The sequence below is a fragment of the Carassius carassius genome, chromosome 26, assembly GCF_963082965.1.
Source record: "Carassius carassius chromosome 26, fCarCar2.1, whole genome shotgun sequence".
NCBI lineage: Eukaryota > Metazoa > Chordata > Actinopteri > Cypriniformes > Cyprinidae > Carassius > Carassius carassius.
In genome coordinates, this window is record NC_081780.1 from 2,202,005 (window position 1) to 2,214,759 (window position 12,755).

The window sequence follows — 12,755 nt, forward strand, 5'->3', positions numbered from 1 at the left end:
TATAATGTAAAGTTTGTAATATTTATTCTGTAGTCTATAAAGACACATGTAGTTTGTAATGCAAGTAGTTTTAATGTTTAAAACATTATACAGCTTGTAAAGCATGTACTGTGTAATTTTTAATACAAGTAGTTTGTAAAGCTTCCTGTAGTTTGTACAGTGTAGTGTAAAATGTGTATTTGTAGCATGTAGTGCGTTTAGTTTGTAAAGCTTGTAGTTTATAATGTAAAGTTTGTAATATTTATTCTGTAGTCTATAGACACATGTAGTTTGTAATGCAAGTAGTTTTAATGTTTAAAACATTATACAGTTTATAAAGCGTGTACTGTGTACTTTTTAATAAAAGTAGTTTGTAAAGCTTCCTGTAGTTTGTACTGTGTAGTGTAAAATGTGTATTTGTAGCATGTAGTACGTTTGGTTTGTAAAGCTTGTAGTTTATAATGTAAAGTTTGTAATATTTATTCTGTAGTCTATAAAGACACATGTAGTTTGTAATGCAAGTAGTTTTAATGTTTAAAACATTATACAGCTTGTAAAGCATGTACTGTGTAATTTTTAATACAAGTAGTTTGTAAAGCTTCCTGTAGTTTGTACTGTGTAGTGTAAAATGTGTATTTGTAGCATGTAGTACGTTTGGTTTGTAAAGCTTGTAGTTTATAATGTAAAGTTTGTAATATTTATTCTGTAGTCTATAAAGACACATGTAGTTTGTAATGGAAGTAGTTTTAATGTTTAAAACATTATACAGCTTGTAAAGCATGTACTGTGTAATTTTTAATACAAGTAGTTTGTAAAGCTTCCTGTAGTTTGTACTGTGTAGTGTAAAATGTGTATTTGTAGCATGTAGTACGTTTGGTTTGTAAAGCTTGTAGTTTATAATGTAAAGTTTGTAATATTTATTCTGTAGTCTATAAAGACACATGTAGTTTGTAATGGAAGTAGTTTTAATGTTTAAAACATTATACAGCTTGTAAAGCATGTACTGTGTAATTTTTAATACAAGTAGTTTGTAAAGCTTCCTGTAGTTTGTACTGTGTAGTGTAAAATGTGTATTTGTAGCATGTAGTACGTTTGGTTTGTAAAGCTTGCAGTTCATAATGTAAAGTTTGTAATATTTATTCTGTAGTCTATAAAGTCACATACAAGCTAGTCTCTCATGGGGTCATCACAACCATGGGCTAAAAAGAATTAGAGCATTAATGAAACTTAACACACACAAAACACAATTAAGCTATAAAATAAGCAATATTAGATAAAAATGAACCACTAAAGGGTTATAAAAATACCTCCTGGTGTCGTCGTCCGGGGTCCGCGTGCGGTGCGTACGGACCCACTGCTCCAGCTGCTGCATGGAGCTGGTTCTGCTCAGGGTTCGCTCTGGTTCTGTCGTCCTCTGGGGCATCGTGTTGCTCATGTCTCCAGGGCTTCTGTCTCCTCCTCGTTCCCCAGAACCGTTGACCTGGGCCGGCTTGTACTGCCCTGATCCCGCTGCACTCTGGAGCTTTCTGGAGGACGAGACGGCCGCAGCGATGGCCGCCGCTTGAGCCGGCTGGAGTTTGATGCTGTTGATCTTGGTGAGCGGTCGCTCCACAGTGCCCTCTTTCTGGAAGCCGTATTTCTCGCCCTCCCGCGGCGGAGGGACGGGTTTCTCCGGGTCTTTCTGCTTCATGTGTTTGTCTCCATGAGGGTACCTCGTCTCTCTTTGCAGGATTTTCTCGCTGTCTTTCGGGGGAGCGTATTTTTCACCTTCTCTTTGAAGCATGAACTTGTCTCCGTCTTTGTGTAGCGTGTATTTCTGGCCATCCTTCTGCAACAGGTACCTCTCTCCCTCTTTGTGGACGGCGTATTTCTCTCCGTCTTTCTGCAGGACGTATTTGTCCACGTCCTTCTGCAGCATGAATCTGTCTCCGTCCTGCTGCAGAGCGAGTCTCTGAGCATCTGAGTCCAGTGTGTAGTTGTCCGTGTCTCTCTGGAGGGTGTATCGCTCTCCATCTTTCTGCACGCTTACCCTGCCATCTTTCTCTTTCTGCTTGTCCACAGCTTTCTGCTTTTTCTCCTCCTGGCGAAGCGTCTCGCGGTTTCTCTCGTTGTTTTGGATCTCAGGTCGGGTCAGGACTCGGTGATTCAGCATGTTGTTCATCTCCTGAGGGCTGCGTGAGTCAACCTTTACCTTATCAAGCCTGCAGAAAGAGAAAAAATGAGAAGCTAGTGAGTGAGAGAAGAAAACGAGCATTTCAAATTAAAAACAAGCTATTCAACCGCTCTAAATTTATAACATTTATAAAGAGATTTACTACACAAACTACATGATACAGAGCGCCAATGAAACAACATAAATGCAATCTCTTTCTGACCAAACATTTGTGTCTCTTTTAATAAAAGTCACTTTGTTTCTATGAAAAGTGAGCTGCAGTTGAATTTCAATCACAGCTGTGATCCAGTTGCCGAAAAAAGTCTGAGAGAACTCTTCAGCATCTGTGACGTGTGCTAAAAGCTGTAATGAAACAAACAAACACACACAGTTTCAAAAACATCCTCTGCACTTATAAAGCTGTGAAAATTTCTGCTCAATAAACTCTCTCGGGATAGAAGCGGCTCTAGTCTAGAAACTCAAAAAGGTATGACAAAAGCACCGTTAGAAAGAGTGCCAAGTGTAAAGAGGAAACGCTGAAGTGGTTTCTACTAAGGCAACATAAAGACAAGTTAACAACAATATAAATAATACTTAACCTTGAAAATTAAGTAAAATATTACATTACTAGTTTACATCATCATTTTTTTATTATTGATTTTAAGCTATTTATATTACTAATTAAAGGAGCATTGTGTAGGTTCTGAAATTTCTAACCGTTACTGACACCAGTGGCCGTTAGAGGAACTGCAGCCAGTCTCATGCTCGTTCTCAGTGCGCACGCTCTTTTTTTTTTTTTTTACTTACGAGGAGTGTCCGTGGGTGTCTGAATTGTGCTGGAGGCTGGTCGCTTCTTTCCATCCGCAGAGTCCATTTGAAAACACTATTGCCGCTGCTTACTATAATGGCTAGCATGCCGTACGGTTGTAAGCCCAAGTAGACGAGAACGCGCATGAAGTCACTTTTTGTGAATTTTCGCGCCAATTCGGGCCCGACTCCTCCACACACAATTGAGCCTCCAGGCTGATAGAGGCAACCGTGGTGGACAGTCGAGGTGTCATTCTTTTTTTTACATCATGGTTGGATCATACATGTACAAATGAAAACTCTATCTTAAAGATTTTTTTAAGTAAAAACCTCCACATAGCTCCTTTAAATATTTTGTTTTGCTTTTTACAAAGTGATTTTCAAACTGGGGTGAAAATAAACATTTAAAAAATATTGACATTTTGACATAACTTTTTTCCTTAAATGTTTTTTTTAATAACATTTTACTATAAAGTGTTAATCATATCAATAACTTTTGTTTTTCTTTAAAAAAAACATTTTTAACCCCCAAAAAACAAATTGAGTAAATAAAAAAAGAATAATAAAATAAAAGAAAAAAAAATTATATATATATATATTTTTTTTTTAATTATTTATCATTAATTGGCATTAAAAAATGATTAGTATTTTGACAGTTTTACTGATCATAAAAAACTACTTCAGATATATTTCTTTATTTTATTATTGCTTTTAAATTATTTATATCATTAATTACTTACTTTGTTTTGCTTTTTTGCACTTACTCCTAACTAAGGGATTTGAATGTTTTCCTTTTGCTTGGTTCAGAGTGAACCGAAGCACGTCTTCTTACCTCCTGATTGGCTCAGAGTGGACCAACGATGCATCCGTCATAACCTTCATCCAGGACTCCATATCTTTGGCTGTGTCAGTGCTGAAATAGTATGTCCGCATGTTTGGATGCGTCGCCTAGTTGTGAAAAACCAACAAAACAACCTGAGGAGAAAAAAGAATTGACGGTGAATATCAATTAATACCTACTTTGGGTGTCCTAGCTGGTGTCAGCGGCACAAAATGCAATAATGCTTGAGTAGTCTTTCTGAAGTGAGCAGATCTTCGTCAGGACGATTTGAGTTGACAGACCCTCATCGTTCAGAGCCCCTCAGGAGTTTGTCTGTCAGCTCGACTCTGACAGCTTTTGTCTGGATATTACAACTCGTCTTTCACAACAGTTTATATAGGCCTCAAAGAGCAAACACTCAGCGCTTTAGAATAGTTAACAAGAACTCTAGTGAGATGTTTCAGTCTACATAGGCAGCATACAAAATACACTTCTATGAGATACACTCTTAAAGGGTTGCATCATAACGAGAGACCAAGCGGCTGATAAAAACATCACATTAATCCACAATAGTCGTCCATCAGTAAACATATTGTGAAACCAAAACCTGCGTGTTTGGAAGAAACAAATCCATTATTAAGATGATTAAGGTTTAAATCATATCCTTATTATGGATTTGGCCAGAAGCAATGGTTTGAAGATAAAAATGTAATTCTTACAAACACATATTTTGGCTTCACAATATGTTAACTGATGGACTGGAGTGAAGTGGATTATTGTGATGTTTTTATTAGTTGTTTGGACTCTCATTCTGACGGCACCCATTCACTGCAGAGCATCCATTGCTGAACAAGTGATGCAATGCTACAATTCTCCAAATCTGATGAAGAAATAAACTCATCTACATCTTGGATGGCTTGAGGGTGAGTACATTTTCAGCAAATGTTAATTTTTGGGAGAACTATTCCTTTAAGGTCTAGATATGGAAAGGATGAAGATATTCCTGGTTAATGCGGTGAAGTATGTTAATGTGGCATTGTGCAAACTCAGGACTCACCATATGAGCGAAGCTCCATCTAGTAAACATGTTGATGCTCGGGTTCATGAATCCTCATGGAGGACAATCCACACCATTGTGAAATAGTGAATAAGATCGAGAAAAAGTAATGAGTCGACATGAAAATACCTGCATTAATAGGTAAATGACTCCACTGAGATGCAAACTCTCACAGAACAAGACACTAAAATGCATCGTCAGCTGAAAAAGTGCCATCCAGCAAAAACCTGTGTCAGGAAACTGGTCTAACTCAAGTTCATAATAGTTTTACTAGAGCCAAACTCTCGCCCCTTGAGCAGGATGGCAGGATTTTATTTTCAAGACTTTATTAAATTCACAAATTAACACACCAATCTGTCCAAACATTAATTCTCACGATAACACTAAAAAGTTTTGCCGGCCTGATGTCAGCGTAATATTTCTAATGCTTTTAATGGAGGTTAAAAGTGAAAAGGTTTGTTTTATAAGCTATTACATAAGTTAAAATTTTGTTTTTTGATTCAATTTGATATCAGAAATGAACAATGAACACATTTTTATTCCACGGTTCTATTTATATCTCAGTTTAGGTTTGTTTATAAATACCTGTTCACAAGTTTGTGGTCAGTAAGTTTTTTTTTGAAGAAATTAATGCTTTTATTCTGCAAGGACGCATTAAATTGATCAAAAGTGACAGGAAAGACATTTAAAATGTTCCAAAAGAATTCTATTGCAAATAAATGCTATTCTTTTGGATTATCTGTTCATCAAAGAATCCTGAGAAATCAAATGCATCATGGTTTCCAGAAAAATATGAAGCAGCACATAACTGATAATAATCAGAAATGTTTCCTGAGCAGCAAATTTAGTATATGATAATGATTTCTGAAGGATCATGTGACACTGAAGACTGGAGTATTGATGCCGAACATTCAGCTTTGATCACAGCAATAATTACATTCTCAGAAAAGTCTAAATAGAAAACAGTTTTTGCTGTATTTTTGATCAAATAAATGCAGCATTGATGAGCGTAAGATACTTAGTTTAAAATAAAATAAAATAAATCATACTTACCTCAAACATTTAAAAAGAAGAGTATAAACTGTTCACTCTTAGTTCATGTTTGAATATTAAAAATGTACAATATGTAGAATTAACCTCAAATGTCATAATGACAATCAATTTAAATGACTTTTTCAAATGGTGGCCAGTAAAATAGCAGGGGCTTGTTTCACATGACTGATGATGGTTTTTAAAAAATTTTATTTACAACAACAAAGCTAAAAGCAAACATATATTGACTTTAAATCTGTTTAAATGAAGCGTTTCAACTCTTTTATTCACCAGTCTGTTCACCTGCCCTCTTCCAAACAATGTCTACATGTAAAATATGGCCACGATTGAGAGATTCTCTGACCTTGAAGGCGTATTTCCTGGTTATGTGGTCGTCCACGGACAGCATGGAGATGTGGAAGCTGGGCAGGAGGATACTTCCCAAGATTCCCTCTTCCTTCTCATCTGAAGACACAAAGAGAGAGACGTTGAGAACATTAGCATACATGAGCCGACTGCCAGGGAACCTGTTAAACTTGCAGATGACGACTGGGTGTTTATTTCAGCAGGGGTTCGGGTAAAGAGACGGGAAAACTGCAGGGTTGTGTGCATCAGAGCGTGTCAATGAGGTTGTGACTGCTCTCGACTGTAAACTCTATCGTTTTGATTGCAGACTGCGATCCATCTGTCAAGAGTTGCTTGCCAACAGCTGTGTTAACTGTTACTATTACCGCAATAACGCCAAAAACAGCCATTATGCCAATTTATTATTTTAAACATTCACAAAAAACGGCACTTTATTTGCAAAACCCGCCTTTTAATCATTGTCAGAGTTCGCATTTTCCCGTCCAGCGCCACATCATTTAATTAGCAAATGCATTTGCACCCATTTGTGCGCCCATGGGCAAGCTGGTCTAAAAAAGAGGTGTGTTCAGGTGCATTGCTGGCGCATTGCTATTTTAAGGAGCTGAAAATAGACTGCGCCATAGACCAACTCAAACCTAGTCTAAAGTCTATGTAAAGTCAATGGTGCAATATTTTTTTGTTATTTAAAGAGCGCATTGGTAGAAAATGCGCCTCTGGGCGGGTCCACAGTGCGCATTGACTTTGCTTATTACATTTACATTAATGCATTTAGCAGACGCTTTTATTCAAAGCGACTTACAGTGCATTCAGGCTATCAATTTTTACATATCATGTGTTCCTGGGGAATCGAACCCCCAACCTTGCGCTTGATGCACACAGGGATGTGCATCACACAAACATGCCAAATATTAAAAACAAAAGGATTACAGTGTAAAAGAATATTATTGTGTAGGCTACATAAATATAAAAATGTAATGATGGATAGTCATTGTGTGTATTAGAATTAGGCTACCTATTTACAATTCAGCCTATTACTACTTATAATGATAAATGAAATTCTACTTCATCCCACGCCTTCTTCACCTCGGGAAGCTTTGGTGGATTCCTGCTTGTCCGGTAGATGATCTGCTCGCACGCTTTAACTTCGCGCAAGAGCAGTTCGGTTTCTTCGCTTGAGAAGCATTCAGCTTTTCCGCCAACAAATTCTGCCATGTAAATAGCGATCCGCCATGGCGCGAGCACATCTCGCTCTTAAAAGGAATGGGAGATGAACGTCATGCCCATTACCCATTAAGAGAATAGGGACAACCCATTCCAAAAATGCACCCCGGCGCACAGACCGTTTTTCCGTCATTAAAATAGCAAAAGTGGATTTGGACACACGCAGAGTGCACCTGCGCCACGCACTTTACACTTTGCATTTAGATCATTAAAATAGGGCCCTTAATGTCTGTTTTTGCTCTGCCAACAAAAATATTTCCAAACAAAGTCAAGATAAAACTAACCGTAGAACACTAACGGCGTGTTCAATGATAGTGTTTCAATGAATTAATCAGTGTTTACATCAATCTGCTGAAGACGTGATTCAATGAATCACTTTAAAGATCTGAATGAACTGAATCAGTTGAGTGAATAATTCAACGATTTGCTGGTGATATATTCCTGAACGTTCCTGAATGAATCAGTGCTTTTGAAGCAATCTTGTTTAATTCCTGAATGAATCGAATTTGTTAAATGAAAGATGCACTGAACCAAATTTGTTGAGTGAAGGATTCAGTCATTTTCTCATAAAGACAGTCACTCGTTTTATTTTTGAGTGAATAAAATCAAGCGATTTGAATATTCAATCATTTTCTCATAAGGACAGATGCTTGTTTCGTTCCTGAATGAATCAAATCAGTTAAGTGAAAGATTCAATCATTTACAGGTGACAAATATATTTTGCTCTTGAATAATTCAGTGTTTTGGAAGGAATAGATTGAGTCAATGAACTTTTCACTCATAAAAGACAGTCACGTGTATCATACATGAATGAACTTAATTAGTTCATAGAATGAAAGATGACTTGTTTTGTCCTTGAATGAATCAAATTGGTTGCATAAAAGATTCAGTGATTGACTGAATAAAATATATTTTTGTCCTGAATGAATCTGTGTTTTGGAAGGAATCAACTGAGTGAATTAACAACACACTTATAAACACAGGTCACAATCTACTGGCATTATGTAAACTGAAGAAAGAGTCACTGAAAATTCTGTATATATATAACATGTCCATGCATGTTTATTAATAGTTGTATAATTAGTGTTAAGTAGATGTTTTAATTCCTAATTCCTAAATATACGTTCTTGTGAAGCAAACTCAGCAGACTAACATGCTTGCCATAGAGACCAATGAAGACAATGATATGCAACAGTCTTTTAAAAGTTACATGGAGCAAGTTTTTGCATTTTGGAAACATCCCACACACTGAGCTGTGTAGCGTTCAGAAGTGAAGAAAGCTGCCGGTGGCTCACAGCAGACGCCACACTGAATCACTGACAGCAAACAAACACAGAGAGATGATCAGCTCTTGTCAAGATCAGACTCAGCGTGCTGGCTTTAGGGAAAACACATACTGATACCGCCCCAAAAAATCAAAAATCAAAAACTATTCAAAGCTTAAAGTAAGTTCAGCGGCGGATATAAAACTCTAAGAAGTCTGCATGAAATCTCCGCCAACATTCATTAGGACTCGAGCGGTAACCAACTGTTCTGGATATTTTTCATTAATGACATACTTATAAAAAAAAATTATAAACTGCCAAACTATATAATTATACTGCCAAATGATGAAAGTGCCAAACCATTCTTGCAAAAGAGTGTTTACACACTTTTTAATGACTTTTTAATCTTTTTAAAAGGTGACATAAATAGAGTAAATATAAAACAACAATACTAACTAACAAACAAACAAAACAAAAACTACCATACGATGGTTTGGGGATTGTTTTTAAATATAATCAAGCCTCGAAAAAAATTTATATTATGAAATATTAGCACAACTTAAAATAATTTTAATGTAATTTATATCTGTGATAAAAAAGCTGAATTTTCAGCATCGTTACTTCAGTTTTCTTCAGTGTCACATGATCTTCAGAAATCATTCTTATATGCTGATTTTACTGCTCAAGAAACATTTCTGATTAATATCAGTGTTGAAAACAGTTGTGCTGCTTAATATTTTCTGGAAAACGTGATACATTATTATTATTGTCAGGATTCTATGATGAATAGAAAGTCCAAAGTTCAATATTTAGTAACAGTAAAATGTTACAGACCCCAAACTGTTGAACAGTAGTGTATTCTCCAAAATTAGATTTATTATTATCATTTTTAAATGTATTGGTTTTTAGTTCCCAAACCTAGCTGACAGTCAACATTTCTTATTATTCGCCACCTTATTTTAATTTTTAGGTAAAAGCAAATCTTTAAATTGCATAATGTGTACAGCGTACACTGTTCAGTCATACTACATAAGATAAGGGATTTATTATTTCATGTTGATTTTAAGACATATTCCCATTTTTTAATTAGTTACAAATATTTTAGACTACAGTCAGTGAAAATAAGGGTTCATAAAAATCTGTAGAAATTCCATGTGTGGTTAGATATCACATGCCTTACATACGATCTTACCGTGGCCAAAACCAATGAGGTAGTAGTGCGTGATGAGTGTGTGCAGTGGCAGCTGACACAGACAGGGGGCGTCAGTGATCTGCCCTCCTCTGCTCTCAGTAGTATTGTTCGTTCAGGGCCGTTCAGAGCTTCACCTGTCCTTCATCACTGACTTCCACATGCAACCTTTAATGTGAGCCGTCGATACGGACTCACAGAGAGACGGAGGATATGAACAGACAGTCTGAGCACGTCTGCTGCGTGGCTAGAACAATGCTCGGTCTTCTCTGTCAGCCAATAAACAGCCTCGGCCCTCATGGGTCTGGCTGGGAAAGAAGGATCTGATTACACTGGCGGACTGCTTAATTGCACAATTTATGGAGATCTAAGAGAGCGTCCTCAAGAGAATTCAGCACGCAGCACAACCTGTCCAACGAGACACCGCTGGGCCCAAACTGGACTTTGTCCATGCATCTCCTTCATTGTGTGTACTGTAAGAGCTTATATAAAATACACAATATTTAAGTCAGATATTTCTGAATAGTGGTAACTATTTAGAAACTAAACTGAAACTATTTAAAATTGATTAAAAAAAAGTGTTATACTGAGTGAAGTACTGAAATAAAGCAAAAAATCAATTTATAGAAATAAATAAAAAAATATATATTAGATGAAAAACCTCAAACAAAATCTAAAATTTTAAATGCAACTAAATTTAAAAAGCTAAAGTATTAAAATGACTAAAATGTAAAATAAATGTTGTCTATTCTATAATATCCCCACACTCACACACAAACTGAAATTATGCTTAAGTTCTAAAAGGACTCAAATGGAAATAATTTTTTTTAAGAAATACAGAATTTTTTAAAATAAATAATAATAATAAGAAGAATATTTTCTTAATATTAAAATTAAAAAGACAAAAAAGCACATAAAAAAAAGAAAATATCAAAAAGTTTATTTAAAATGTGAATAAATACTAAAACTGTGTAACTGAACAGAGAAACAAGTTACAAACGTTTCAATATTTATATCCATTTATTTGTTTACTTGTTAAGTAGCCATTCATGATAACGGAGATGTTCAGTCAAAAGATCATTAGTGCAAAATAAACTTCTTCAGGGTAATTCTACTGAGATAATATAATATCAAGATAATGACTGGCTGACAGTACATTATCCACTATGTAAGTTATAACTGACAAACATAGAATTATAAAATAAAAAAATTCTTTTTAAAGAATCAATAAAAAAAGACTCACTCTTGAATTTCTGTGTTACCAGTTTAAATCAGTCTAATGACTCACTCGCTGAATCACTCAAATTGAACCATAGAAAAGGAATCAAAAGAACCAAATTGAATCATTAGTGATTCAAAATCATTATGTGAAGTCAGAATCAGTAGAAACCATCCATTTAGTATTCATACAGTGCTACGATTTGAAAAATACACCGCGTGAAACCCACAGATAGCAGAGCAAATGTGTCACTTGATCACACTGCAGCAGAAGTCAACAGAAAGTGTTCAGAGATGAATTTATTCTCACACATAAACAGGAAAGTCATACAGACTGCTGTGTTAATAAGTGTGTTTTTATATCGACTCACCTCTATAGTAGAAGAGGCACATGTCAGACAGAACAAACCATCTCTTCTTCCACATCTTCATTCCAGTGCTGTCCTGCAAAACCCAGCAGCACAGCCGTCAATCAAACAAGCTGACCAATCACAGTGCAGCACAGAAAGCCCGCCCCTTTCCAATGCATGCTTATTTTTCTCAAAAATCTCTGCTTTGTTTGCTGCTTTTCTCCAGAATGGAAACTGTCTCTCTCTTTCTTTCTTTTTTTAAGCGACTCATTTAATTGAGGCATGACTCATATTCATATTCCTCCCTCGTGTTTTACGGTTTGTTGTGTTAATGTTTGCACTGTGTAAGCATGTAAATTTTAATTCAGACAACAAAGCCTGACAATTTTGCTTGTGCTGCGGGAGCAGCTTTGATGGAGGATGTTTGGGGAAGAGGAGAGACCACCTCTGAAGTCGTGTTTTTCGTGGAAACATGCTGCTATCAAAGGAACGCTGGCGCAGCGATCACACACACAAAGATGCGCTCAACTTACTGATGCAACCGTAACACTTTGTGTGTTGATTTCGAACTGGCTTTTAGGAGAAGCGGTTGTGAAAAATATGATGCAAAAGCACAAATAAACTTGACGAGTCGTGCATGGCCTGCATAAAAACACAGGCAGATGAAGCACGGCTGAAGCGTTTGATGGATAAGATTTTAAGTGCTGGCTAATCTCAGAAAACATGATAATCAGCAACTTTTATCTCAGTTAGTCATGTACTGTGATATAAACAAAATATTTTAGTTTTTTTTTTAATATATATATACATTCGAGTACTGAGGAAATGCATATGATTAGTATCATTCAAAACAAAAATAATATTAATATAAAATTATAATTAAAAAATATATATATTTCCAAATGTATTTATATTAATAAATGAACACATTTATAATTTAATTTAATTTAATTTGTTTTATTTATTTAATGTTGCATTACATTAATGATAATCTATGGCGGAATGTGCCTAATTGTGAGGAAAATATAGGGTCCAAAAATATAATTTTCAACTTATTTTTAATGCATATACATATATACACACACACACACACACACACACACACACACACACACACACACACACACACACACACACACACACACTTTTTTCCAGTAAGAAGAAAATATAGCAGAATGTTGTCAGGAAAATTATGTTATGCAAAAAAAGGGTCCAAAAATCTAATTTTCCAAATTTCAGATTTTTTTCCTCTTGATGCACTTTAAAGTACCATGATGCCATGCAAAAATATATTAATGT

General features: G+C 35.8%; 1 pseudogene; it reads right to left on the minus strand.

Annotated features, from left to right (window-relative positions):
- LOC132105493 (pleckstrin homology domain-containing family A member 5-like) overlaps positions 1-12,755 on the minus strand; it is a 153,135-nt pseudogene that overhangs the window by 36,827 nt on the left and 103,553 nt on the right.